The sequence below is a fragment of the Dromiciops gliroides genome, chromosome 1 (genome assembly GCF_019393635.1).
Source record: "Dromiciops gliroides isolate mDroGli1 chromosome 1, mDroGli1.pri, whole genome shotgun sequence".
In the NCBI taxonomy this organism is placed as follows: domain Eukaryota; kingdom Metazoa; phylum Chordata; class Mammalia; order Microbiotheria; family Microbiotheriidae; genus Dromiciops; species Dromiciops gliroides.
Genome location: NC_057861.1, coordinates 170,780,307 through 170,794,771, shown reverse-complemented (window position 1 = coordinate 170,794,771; position 14,465 = coordinate 170,780,307). Strand labels below are relative to the sequence as shown.

The 14,465-nt window shown below is 37.2% G+C and overlaps 1 pseudogene; it reads left to right on the top strand.

Annotated features, from left to right (window-relative positions):
- Nucleotides 1-5,833: 5,833 nt before the first annotated feature.
- LOC122739869 lies at nucleotides 5,834-6,418 on the top strand (annotated as a pseudogene).
- The last annotated feature ends 8,047 nt before the right edge of the window (nucleotides 6,419-14,465 follow it).

Here is a 14,465-nt window from a genome sequence, read left to right as displayed (position 1 = left end):
GAAAAAAAATGTTCTGGGCATTATGATGCTGATGACATATTTTAAATAGAGAACATTTTTCAGTATGGATATCAAATATTATAATTTCCTTGCTTTACTTATCTAGTTGTTATATTTTATATATCACCTCTATGCAGAAAAGCCATGAGTGAAGAACTGAGTCAAAGTTATTTTAAAATGTCACAGTGCTTTGAGGAAGCTTGTCCAATAATTAGAACTGAATCTCATGTCTTGTGAGATAACCTGAGGAACCTATCAAAGATGAGAAGAACGAGGTAATGGTGATAGTAACACTAATACTTAATGTTTCACTATCTTAGTAATTTATAAGAAAGAAATCTCCAGATGAATATTTTTCTCTTCTCCCATTATTTGTATCCAGGAGTTTGTAAGGAATAGCAAAAGGGTCAGACAACTGTGTTGTCATGTAAAAACAAGCATAAACTAGCAAGTGTTACTAAAATTTATTGCCTTCAATAATCCTGCTTTAGATAGCTATCATGCCTCCCTGCCTCCTTTTTTGGAGGTAATCTGATAAGCAAATGCTAGTGATCTAATGTTACATTATAAATTCCTTTTCAAAAACACACATCTACCTAGTGAAACCTCCTTACAGTCAGTTTTTTTTTTTGGGGGGGGCATATTTAGATAAGACAATTTACTGTATTTTCTAATAGAAGTCACATCCCACTTGCAATCAACTGAAATAATGGACATTGTAAAAGTCCTGGACTTAGCAAAATCAGAAGTAGCAACAAAAGTGGCAGGTTCAAGGCAATTACTGTTTCAGAAAAAAAAAATTGATTCATTTTTTAAAATGAAAATTCAGTCCTGTTACATAATAGAATATTAATAAATAGCACATAGTAATTTCCCAAAAACCTGGAGAGAAGAGAGTATCAAGGAGGAGGTTATTAATAGTGTCAAAGGCTGCAGAATGGTTAAAAAGAATGAGGACTAGGTGGCACAGTGGATAAAGTACTGGCCCTGGATTCAGGAGGACCTGAGTTCAAATCCAGCCTCAAACACTGGACACTTATTAGTTGTGTGACCCTGGGCAAGTCACTTAACCCCCATTGCCCTGCAAAAAAAAAAAAGAATGAGGACTGAGAAAAGGTATTTGGTGATGGAAACATAGAGATCATTTGGTAACTTTGGAGAGACCAGTTTCATTAAAAAGATTAAGTTGGAAACCAGATTGGGAAATAAAGATACCCCACTGCAGGTGCTCTCCCAACCTTTCCAGCATACTGATGTGTTCTGACCATCCTGAGGCAGAGGAAGACCCGTTGTTTGCAGAGATTCTCTGGCCCAGGGCCACAAAATTATTATGTGATTAATTAAAGTACACATGCTGGCTTATGGTGATGATTATTTGCTTTTATAAATGTACTTCAAGCATACATTTTAAAATGAAATCTTTTTGGTTTTGAAGGACATTGTAAAGCTTAACAGTATGTTTCTTTCAGAAATTGATTTTCTTCTCTTTTGAAAATTGTTTTATCAAGATTATCAACAGCAGTTCAGTGATCACATTTTGCAAGAATTGTTAATTATGTAAAGAGTCCTAGGAAATAATCCAATTAGACCAAACGAATTAAACTCATTTACAACATTTTGTTCCCTCTTACTATTTCTTATTTAACTTTACATTGAGTTTCTCATAGGTATGTTTGTTGCACCTTTTCCCATTCTGCAGATCTGAGTATGTTGTGGGTATTTATGTCTGTGTGTATGTGTATGTGCATATGAGTGAATGAGTGTGATAATAGATAGGTACAAAACAAGAATCAAATAGTTCACCTTTCTCGCCATCTTCATTTAATATCATGACATCTGTTATTATTATACTATCTTTCTCAGGCAACAGAACTACTAGTTTCTTGTTCTTATCCTGAGTACAGTTGAGAAAAATCATTTTTGTTCTTGGCATGTTTCACAAATCCCAGCTTTTTCTGAACTTTAGCTCGCTGTTTGTAGTTCTGTGACATCCTTTCTTATTCATCCATCACTATGTGACTGCCTTTCATTGTTTATATTGATAAATCATTAAGCATCTCTTAAGTGCCAAGTATGTGTCAAGAAATGTAATAGGCTCTAGAGAGATAAATACAAAAAGTAGAAAAATTCCTACTCTCAAGAACCTTACATTGTAACAGGGAAGAAAAAAAATTATGTATGTAAGTAAATAGAAAAATAAAATAAATACAGTACAGTTTTACACTAGGATGTTGTGGAGAGAAAGTACCAGAAAGGAGAAGTGGGAGTGGCTCAGTAAAGACTCTATGTAGAAGGTGATGCTTGAGCCTCTTGAAAGAAAAGAAGGATTTTCTGTGGCAGAGGTAAGAAGGGATTATGTTCTAGGCAAAATAGAGTCATTACAAAGTCATGGCATGTGAGTTAGAATGCTGTTTGTGAGGAACAGAGAGAAGACCAATTTGGTTTGATAGTAAAATGTGGGAGGGGGAATATTTGATTCTAGAGGCAATGAGTCCCTGGAGATTATTGAGAAAGGAAAAGGCACAGTCATACCCACACGTATGGAAATCATTTTGGTAGTTGGGAGGACAGATTCCTTGAGGCAAGGAGACCCATTGGGGACTGTTGAAATAATTTAGGTAAGACATGTTATGGGTCTGAAGCAAAGTGATAGTGGCATGAATAGAGAGAGTTTCACATCGGAGTGATATTGTGAGGAAGAATAGCAAGATATGGCAACTGATTTGGATATTTGGAATTGGGGAGAGTAAGGAGTTGAGGAAACTCCACATTATGAACTATAATAACCAGAAATATGGTGTTATCTTTGAAAGAACTAGGAAGTTTGGGAAAAGCAGTGAATTTATAAAGTGAAGGGGTAGTGGTGGCTTTGAATTCTATTATAGACATCCTGAATTGAAATATCTTTAGGACCATCTAGTTTAAAATGCCCAAGAGGCATTTCAAGGGGAGGTGATGTGGGATTGAAGCTAACAGGAAGACTGTGACTAGATAATTGTTATCATCCTACACATGGTCATTAAACTCATAAAGATAAAGCCACCAAGAAAGTGTAGTGAGAGAAGAGAAGAGAACAGAGTTCAGGACAGAGCCTTGGGGGAAAACCAAGAGTTAGGGTTTGTGTTACAGATGATGAATCAGGAAAGAGATGTACAAGCAGCTATTGAATAGGTAGTAGGAGGTTAACTTTTTAATGGCAGCTAAGTGCACAGTGGATAGAGTCCTGGGCCTGGAGCCAGGAAGTCTCATGTTCCTGAATTCAAATCTGGCCTCAGACACTTACTGGTTGTGTGACCCTGGGTGAGTCACTTAACCCTGTTTGCCCCAGTTCTTTATCTGTAAAATGAGCTGGAGAAGGAACTGGCAAACGATTCTAGTACTTCTGCCAAGAAAATTCTGAATGAGGTCACAAAGAGACAGACTTGACTGAAAAATAATTGAAAAAAAAAAGGAGGATAACCAGAAACAGGACATATGACAAAAAACAAACAAACAAACAAAAAAAACCAGAAGAGAGAGTATCTGGGAGGAGAGGCTAGTCAACAGTGTCAAATGGAATAGATAGGCCTAGTACAGATCCTGAGAAAGGACTATCAAGTTTAACAATTTTAGCTGATTATTGTTAACTTTGGAGAGAAAATTTTCAGGTGACTGAGATGCTTGGAAGCTAATCTATAAAAGGCTGAGAAAGAAGTGAAGGGACAAGAGATAAAGACAGTGATACCTAGAAAAAAGATGCTCTTTTCTAGGATTTGGCTGAGAAACAAAGGAGAAATACAGAGTAATAACTTGAGAAGATTGTAGGATCTACTGACAGTTTTTGTTTGATTTTGTTGAGGCAAATGGAATGACAGGAGGCTATCATCAAAATTTCGTTTATTAAGGAAGTGGAACAGTTGTGGATAATGATCAGTTTTACACAAGGATGTTGTGTAAAACTTCCCTAAATATCACGTGGGATGTTTTATCTAAATATCTCCTGTAGCCCTTTTACCAGTAGATATTAAGGAACAATGTGACAAAACAATGTACAGACAAATTCTTCTAGGTGTGCCATAAATTTTGAATGTTACCAAGTTGATTACAATAGGAGTGGAAAGGGGAGGATGATACAAAAGGTTGTGAGTGAGATTTTCCCCATCCCTTAGATATGAGTGATTTAACTATGATAGTAATCAGTATAATAGACTACAAATTGTGATTTACTTAATTTTAAGTGTTCTCTAGTTTCTTGGAATTGAATAATCTAGCACAGAACATATATATTATGTAACTTGTTCTTAATGTATTATGAATATTCTTTAGTGGCTTGAGCCAATGCAGTACTTGTAAACTTGACTTTTGATCATTGTCCCTCTCTATTGTGGTTACATGTTCAACCTAGGGTCATGTATCAGCTTTGTAGTGATGTCCCTTTTCAAAAGGTGCATTGTGGTTAACCACAACACTAAAAATAGTATCTACTAAGCTAAAGGAACCAATCAGCATTGAGATTTATGACCTGTAGCTTTAAAAGTATGCTTCAGGATGAAAGACCTAAACATGTTGCTTTAGAAATATGCTTCAGAACTATTTCCCTTTTGTGATTAATTGCCTAGATGGCCTTTGTCACTAAAAATAATGGTCAAGTTTCAATGTATCCTCTTCTGTATCATTTGCAATTATCTGAGGGTGCAATGGGAGGAATCAATGGGGTATAAATACCATCTCCTGGTACTGCTTGGGGTCTTTGGGTCCTAGACCTGAGACCAGCTTTATTGTGAGACAGGTATCCTCTCTCAATCAACTTATCTTTCTACAGCTTGGAGACTGTTGTTTCTTTTCCTTCGTCGGACTTAAGAAATTTTCATGACAAAGTATTGCAAAAATAGAATCAATAGAACTTGGCAACTGATTCAATTCAGTACCTTAGGAATAGGATGATGTTAAAGATGACCCTGAGGTTATGATCTCAGGAGAATGTTATAATAGAAATAGGGGAGGCAAGAGGAAAGCAAGATTTTAATTGAATGTTTTGATGCATTATGTTTTGAACTTTAGGAGTTTTATGCATTAACAATGTATTCCGTGTAACAATGAGCAAATCGTGCAGTGTCTGTGGGCCGTGTTTGTGAACTCCATGACATTGGTGGATTTGGAAAAGATTACTCAGTCAGTATCCTTTCAATTTTAAATTTATTCTCTGATCATCTTTTATTTATCAGGTAACTGGAAATATGAGTTTGGAATTTAAGGAATGCTGAGGCGATGGAGATATAAGATTTAAGAATCATCCATCTAGGGGCAGCTAGGTGGCGCAGTGGATAGAGCACTGACCCTGGAGTCAGGAGGACCTGAGTTCAAATCTGACCTCAGACACTTAACACTTACTAGCTGTGTGACTCTAGGCAAGTCACTTAACCCCAATTGCCTCACCAAAAAAAAAAAAAAAAGAATCATCCATCTATAGGTGCTAGCTGAATTCATGATAATAATATCTTCTGGAATGCCTTTGATTGGCATAAGAAGAAAAAGAGAAACCAGTAATGATTAAGAAGTAGTCATCACAGTAGTAGGAGAAAAACCAGAAAACTAAAAGTTTTATGAAATGCAGAAGAAGAAACAAGGTGGTGTGGGGGATAATTATGGATTTGAGTCAGATTCAACTCTGAGGATGAAGTCTGAAAGATGCCTAGCCCCACCAGTATAGTTAGTCTCTCACTTTGCCTAACAGTTAATTGCTTGTTAAATTCTCACTGTCTCCTTTAAGTTTAAGACTAGTCTGGCTTTTTTTTTTTCTGGTCAGTTCTAAAACATGCGGGAGGCGCAAGCCAGACCACCCCGATAGGCCAAAATGCCGGTCGCCAGGACCTGGGTGTGTCACAAGACGTTTATGACGCCATGGCAGCCCTTTGAGAAGTCGCGGTTGGACCAGGAGCTGAAGCTGATTGGCTAGTACAGGCTCCGCAACAAGCGTGAGGTGTGGCGAGTCAAGTTCATGCTGGCCAAGATCCACAAGGCCACGTGGGAGCTGCTGATGCTGGACAAGAAGGACCTGCGGCACCTGTTGGAAGGCAATGCCCTGCTCCGGAGGCTGGTGCACATCGGCGTCCTGGATGAGGGCAAGATGAAGCTGGATTACATCCTGGGCCCGAAGATTGAGGACTTCTTGGAGCGGCGCCTGCAGATGCAGGTCTTCAAGCTGGGCCTGGCCAAGTCCATCCACCACAAGCAGGTGCTGATCCGCCAGAGGCACATCAGGGTCTGGAAGCAGGTGGTGAACATCCCCTCCTTCATAGTGCAACTGGACTCTCAGAAACACATTGACTTCTCCCTGTGCTCACCCTACAGAGGGGGCCAGGCAGGCAGGGTCAAAAGGAAGAAGGCCAAGAAGGGCCAGGGAGGGGCTGGCACTGGCGAAGACAAGGAGGAAGATTAAATGCCAGCCCCCATCTCTGCTCCCCAAAGTTTGCTGCATTGGAATAAAGCTCTTTGACTTCTGAAAACAAACAAACAAAAAAGACTAGTCTGCTTACTGCCCTCTCACATGTCAGAATCCCAGTCCCTGTCATGGATTAATTGCAGTCAGATAAGGGAGTGATTTCTGCCTCCCTCTTTCTTTGACATTCCTCAGACTTGTTACCCCCCTCCCCTTTTCCCTTTTGTTCTTGGACATGTCTCCATACATGGATCAAGAACTAACACGCACCATGGGTGAGACAGGATTGGATGTTAGATTGTGAGCTCACCCACCCTAAGTGCATGTGGGGACATTCCTCCTCAAGATTACTATAAAAACCTAAAGTTTGAATCTATTGGTGTGACTTGATCTCAGGATTGAGTTTGCCCATCCTTGCAAGGATGTGACAAACCTGTCTCTGCTTGACTTGGTGGTCTCCTCAAGTTATTTGGGTAAATTGAGGCAGTTTGTCCCAAACAGTAGTAAACAGATTTAAATGCTATCGAATCATAAAAAATAATGAGTATTGGGGGAAAAAAGCAACTGAATGTACTAATTAGGATGTTATAGATCATTGTAACCTTGGAGAGGATGCTTTCAGGACATTGTTGGAGACACAACCCAGATTGCCATGGTGATTAAGGGATAGAAGTGAAAATAGATAATTGTTTTTAAAGTTTGCTCCTTAAAAAAAAATCATACAATATAAAGAGAATACCATATGAAGAGGAAGGGGAAGAGAGGATGATAGCTTGAATGGATGAGGTCAAGGAAGCATTTTTTATTTTAATTTTCACTATTTTGTTTTATTTTTTGCAGAATAGGGGAGATAATGTTTGTTGGTAGAAGGAAATGAGTCAACAAACAGGAAGAGATTGATGATGATATATTAAACCTATGGAGCAGATGTGAGAGTAGAAGAAATATGAAGAAGTACACTTACTATTTTGTTTTTAGTTTGGTGATATATTTACAGTATTAAGGGGTTTTTTTTCCACTTATTTAAGAAACTAGTACATTAAATGCATAGGAAAGTTCTGTTTGATACCATACTATATATATGGTAGGTGTTACAGTTATAATAGCTATTCAGAAATAGGCCTTCAGTATTTATGTTTGCTGTTCTGCTATATTGTTTTCCATTGATCTGTTTTTTAGTGAGACTGATGATAAGGGCTATGGGATACTGAGGTGACTGAACTTTTGTTTAGTGAAATTATATCCCTGCAGTTATTCATGTTTTGAAATATATGACCAGGACCTAGTCAGTAGGGAGGTGCAAGCATAGATATTGAGATTCCAGTGGGGGGGGGGGTAGGGGGATTAGATTTTTAAGAATTTGGAATAATAAAGCAAAGGTGATCTTAGTAAGCTCAAGTCTGGAGATATATAACCATAAGCCATGATATTTTCTCAATGTGTCATTTTGGATGGAGTATATAAAGAAGGGAAAACCTCAATCCAGTCAATAAGCCAGTAAATAACCTATAACAATATTTTAATATAAAAGTCATAAAAATGAAATCCCTCATTATTAGAATTTTGTTTGTGACTAATAGTATTTAAAGTATAATTTATTATATTTTTTCCTCTGGAACCAAAGAAAGTTGAATTTCAGAATTTCAATCAGTGAAAATATTGATGGAAAAATTAATGTTCTAGTGTCTTCCAGTGAATTCCTTTTATGTATAAACATAGATGGAGGATGTGCCAGAAGCCATATAAATCCATATATTTCAATGTCTTTAAAATTTGTTGTAGATGAAATGTAAATCATGTTTGATAGAAATCTTCAAGCTTATCCAGTTACTTGTCCCCGAAAAATCCCACTAGAAAGTACAGTCAATGACCAGCTTAATATGCTACATGCACATAATTTATGTTTCATAATGCCAAATATCTGGGAATTAATGGTTTTCTATAGCATTGTTTGCTTTGGTATAGAATAAATTTATACTTATTTTGCATACAGCTGATTTCCTTTTAATAAGTGCTTCTCAAAATGTATTTCTCAGGTTGTTCCAAAGAAGATTCTAAAAGGAAACTCTCCTGATGGATGCCTAATCCCTCTATTGCACAATCTCTTTATCATTCCCCCTACCCCCCAGGCTTCTTCTTCATTCTAACTTCTCTTGTTTGTTAATTTTGAAGTTGCTCCTTCAATCCCCATAAGGCAATTGATAATAGATTAAAGTCAAAGAAGAATCCCAGTCTTCTCCATCTGCTGCAAGTCAAGGTGAATGCTGGTTTGGCAGGGGGTGGGAACCTCAGTGTTTGTCTACTCTATTGAGAAACCAGAAAAATTACCCAGAATTTTCTGGATAGGATTGTGCCCTTTCTATTTCAGCATGGTCACCTCACCTTACCTCTCAGCTCAACCTGTATTTTTTTTCAACCTGTATTATTAAGCCTACTCCATAAAGGGATCAGAACTCTTTCCTTTGGTATCTTAAGAGATGACAATTTAAGCTTGAGTCTACTTTTTAAGAGGCGCAGCCTTTCTCCAGGGCATGTATTTGTTGCCTAATTTAACCCACCCCTTAGGCATGTTCAGACATTAGGGGAAGCTGAATGCATGAACACACCCAAGTTCTTAGCATATGGTTAACAAATATATACTGCAGAGTAAAGTTTTCATTAATTCTATCCTTAGATTCAGCAGAAATGGAAACTCTCCCTATTATGGATTTTTTGACCTTTGGTTCATTCCCTTTTTTATTTTTCTGAGGTTCTGTGGGGGAAATAGTGATATCTATGATTTCATAATTGTGGTAAACTCCCCATCATTAAAAATCCTCTCCAATGCAGATAGGCAACATATCTGTAACATATAGTTTAAAGCAAATTCAAATAGAAATGGTAGCCATTAAGGAAGAGGATCCCAAGGGGTTGAATGTTGACTTAGAAAACCACATATTAATATATTTTTGTCTTATTATATTTTTATTTATTTTGTTAAATATTTCCTAATTGCATTTTAATTTGGTTTGGGCAGCATGGTGGGGAGTGTTGTGGGCTGGATATAGTCCCGGGGCAGCAAGTTTAATGGCATCTCTGGGTTAAACAATTGCCTAGGACACTAGGAGGTTAAAGGATTTGTCCAGGGCCACATTGCAAATATGAGGCAAAGGAAGGACTGATTTTATTGGTGTACTACATTTTAGATGAGGACATTTTTTTCTAGAAAAAAAAAAGCTGTGTCACAATTTAGAGATCCTTAGTTCCTTAGTACCTAGCACAGTGCCAGGCACATTGTGAATAACTGATAAATTTATGTTGATTGATAGCCTAGAGAGTGACTTGGGGTGCCAAAAGATTAATTGATTTAGCCAAGGTCACACAACCTATATGTGCCAAAGGGTGTTGTTTGAACTTGCTTTTTTTTTTTTTTTTGTCATAGAAACCAACTATCCATCCAAGGAGTCTCCCATCTTAGTACTTAGAGTAGGATTTTAAAAAATCAACAGTTGAGCCCAGATGGCGAAGTTGAAAGTATTTGCTTATTTCAGCTCCAAAGTCATTGCATTATTTAGGACTGGTACAGTTTATCTTAGGTCTTCATCATGGGCTCTTAAAGGAAAATGAAATGTGCAAAAAAAAAAAAGAACCCCCAAACCAAGCCAGGTTACCACTCCCTTATTTTGGTGTGGCCCTTTCCACATTGTTTAGTTGTGCTTCAAGGGATTAAGTATTCACAAAACCATTTCATTTGCAGAACATGCAAAGGTCAGTTCAGGTGTGAAAGGCAGGGTGAAAAATCCCCCTCCTAACCATAAGTACACTGAGGTGGGAATTTGGAATCAAGGTTGCTCAGTTCCTTCAGCACCTGCACATTCTAGAGAGGAGAAGTGGGGTCAGCCCTTGTAGAAGAGCTTTAGACAGCAATCCCTTGGCTTATAGGACCGTCACAGGAAGATTAGAGGTTGCTAGGTGGAATGGAGCCAGGGGCTGTGTGTGATGCCTTCCCATTCCAGACGGTGCTGACTCATGCAGGAAGTAGCAGCATGAGGCTTTAACAGGGAGAGCCCTGCTGTAGTCCTCACCTCTTCAACCCCTGTGGGTGCCATGGCCCTGGCTCACACAGGCTAGTCTCCCTGAGCTCTCTAGGGACCAAGACAAGGAGAGTCATCCAGTGGCCAAAATGCCAGACACTAGAAGACCCTGAGGCCAGGTTTCAAACCAAACCTGCTGTTTGGGTCTTTCAGGCCTCTATTTAAAGCTGATCAATCCCCAGGATGTCCTGTCACTATAAACTGTACTTTCCAGGGCTGTATTTTTAAATGGGGAAGTGCTTCCAATAGCCATTTACAACTGTATGCTGTTTAATTAGCCAGTCTGGGCCCGGCTGCAGGCATAGATCACTTTGCTTTAAAGATTTGAGAATGTTAATAGTACAGTATATCATTTTAATTATTATTGGATTAATGTTGTGTCTCAAAGAACATCTAATGCAAATCATGAGAAACAGGCTTAGGTGACCCCAGGGTTATGCTTTATGAGAAAAGTAATAGTTCTCAAGCTTAGATATAAGGACATTTTCTTTGTTCAAATGTCAGTTGGTATTGGTGTTTTCTGGAAGTGAGGAGCTTTTGTTTCCCTCTTATTTGAGACAGCATTCTGCTTTTTAGGATGCAAAAGGCCAAAGTCACAAGTCTGCCTTCTAGAAAAGAAGAGTGCCAGGCCAATGAAGAAAGGTGTAGGTTGGATTTCTTCCACATTGCCAGAAGCCTTCTTTTCACTGAAGAACTTTTTAGTAGGAAAGACTAAACAACGGGAAGGATCAAAGCCAACAAGTATGCCAATTTTGCCTAGTTCATCTGTGAAAAACAAAAACAAAAAGCAATCAGAGGACAACAGGCCATTAATCATATGATTTAAATCTGGTGGTCACTGTGTTCTCTAAATATTATTCACTGAAGTCTGCTGCATTATTAGTGGGATCATAATTTTCTATGGCAATCACTGATCCCAAAATGTGGTGTACATATTTTGCTGTTTCCAAAAGGACAGATTAGATTCTGTAACAAATACATTTCTGGTTACTACTATTTGGACTATATAGTTTTTGTTTCTTTTCACTGCTAAGTGAGCTTGGTCAAAGTGTGAAGGAAGTTTGCAAATGGATTTAAAAAAGAAATGTAGCAAATCATCATCCTTTTACCCTCTACTCAGTGATTTTTTTTTTTCTCCAAAGGGGTGGAGATTGAGGGAAAGTAGTGACAGAAATAACAAAGGCCCATAAAGATATAAAAAATGAAAAGAAAACCAGAGACATTAACTTTCTAGAGACAGATGTTCTTTTCTACTATTTTCAGTTTGGAAATTTGTAGAAAGTTATACAAGTAACACGGTAGCTTGTAAGAAAATTATGATACACTAATAAATACCAGGGAAGAAGCCTTCAAACCTACTCAACTAACCTCACCCTCACAGTAATCATGTTTCTGCATGCAGAGAAAAGTTTATTATAATACTAGCATTTACTATATGTTGTTATAAATATATTACAGCAAAGCATGATTAAGACAGGTGAGGCACAGGACAACATAGAAAGTATAGGGTGAAAAATAGTCAGATATTTAAGGCTTGAATCACAGAGCTTGCTGGGAAACATTTTTAATAAGTTTACCCTCCCCCTCATTTGACATGCTTTCCCTGATACATACTAACATGTTACTTCTTTTTTTTTTTTTTTAATCAGGCAATTGGGGTTAAGTGACTTGCCCAGGGTCACACAGCTAGTAAGTGTTAAGTATCTGAGACTGGATTTGAACTCAGATCCCCCTGACTCCAGGGCCGGTGCTCTATCCACTGTGCCACCTAGCTGCCCCATGTTACTTCTTAAATACAAATATGTTTCATGAACATATGAAAGGCAAATTTTCAATTGAGGGATTGACAAATCCATAACACAAATTAGTGGAAAACCAAAAGATCCTTCTTAGGAAAACAATGTCAGGGTATAAATTAATATGCCCATGATTTTTCATTGCCTAATAAGATTGCTGAATTCTCATATGTTGTTTCAAAGCCAGACCATCCAATCCAACGAGTCCTTTTATAGCCTCCTATGTATGGATTTAATCATATAAACAGAAAACTTGCCCACTAACATTTCATTAGAGATATGCACAATGAAGCATGAATATCACTGGGTGGACACACAATGTTTACATATAAGATAATACTAATCTTCAAACCAATATGTCATAACATCAGAAACATACCCAGACATACACAGAGACAGGCATACAGACAGATAGATACATTTAAAGCAAAGGTCAAATACACACATTAACTCCATAGCCAGTGAGCAGGTAATAAAATATTTCCCCCTAATTTCTTTTAGCACTTTCTTTGTTGAAACAGGACACTGGGGTAAGTGATTATGTATCATTCTTATTGAGGGAAGGGGGCAGATAAAATTTTTAAAATAATGATAAAACAGAGTGATATTTATTAAACCAAGGAACCCATTTATTTAAATCATGAGAGATCTAATTCTTGTAGGTTCCAGTAAACAATTTTTTAAAATGGCACTGGCCCCTCTAGTTTAAATGAGCAAAGCATCATTAACTTAACTTAAATGTAGTTCAGTGTGATTCTTCTACATGTAATCTTTTCGTTAGCATGGTTCTTCTCCTCAATAATTTCATGCAGGTGGAAATCAGGATGGCTGGTTTTTACCATTTCCATCATGTGTAAAACTAGGCCTTGTGTGCAGTCTTCACTTGAACAATGGAGATATAGACAAAGCATATGATGTTTATTTTCACAGTTAATTCTTTTAGGAAATTATGTAAACCCCAGAATGTTTTTGTTTTTGTTTTTTTAAACAAAGGCATAACTTTAAAAAACAAAGTCTTTCATTTGCTATTATTGAAACCTAATAGCATTATCAATTGAAACTAAACATTACCAACCTACTGGAAGGTGGCTATGCACATATAATAACACCATATCACCCCCCTGAAAACTGGTTAAAAAAAGTCAAATGCCATTCCCATCAATTGTTAGCATATTTTGAAGATTTATATATGTAAATTTGGTATCTCAATCTGGGCACAAAGTAAGATTTTTATTATTAGGGCCTTTGTGTATATGATTATATGTATGTGTATATATGTACATATGTGCATATATACTGTATGGTACACATACATACACACTATGTGCATGTGCATATGCACAGACATAGTCTTAACTTCATATTGTATTGTCCCAAGGTGTTATAACAATCACTATAAGAGTACAGAGTGTTCTGAAAATTTTGTTGGTATCAATAAAATGAACTTTATTTATTCATTCATTTGTTTTAGCATTGAAAGGGTGTATGGGTTATTCATCACAGATCTGGGCTCATTAGTACTCAGGAACTTTCTACTCTAAATGACAAAGAGTTTCACTGTCACCACAGAGAAATTGCTTCTGACCTTCGACCTTCTTTTAGGAAAGTGAAATAATGGAGCACAGGAGCAGGGTTTGGTATTTGACCGAATCCTTCACAATTATCATGCATGTGTATATAATAAAATTAATTCTGTGTGTCTGCATTGTAGCCTGCGGCAACAAGCGTACAATCAGTTTTGTATGTATAATAGATCACAGAGTTGTTCATGAATAATACAAATGCATTGAGCAGATACTAGTGAGTGAGGATGTTTGTCTTTGCATAGAATCGAAGTGAACATGTAATATTGTGATAATATATATTTGATGAATTCAGGTCTGACTTGCCTTTGCCATAGCCTGCTAATTCCCCGACAAGGGTTGCCACAATAATTGAGTTTCCAATAACATTATGATTATTTCCACATGATAATTTAATTGTGGGTATTTTTTAATATTGTAATATTGTAGATTTGTGATTATTATGCATTCACATGCAGATTTTCGTGGTGACTTGTAGCACATCCCTACATTTATAACTTAATTTTCGATATTATTGCATATATATTTTGGGATGAGCTCATTAATGCAAATAAAAAAATGTAGGTCTGTTTAGTCATTCAGCTTTTATTATAAA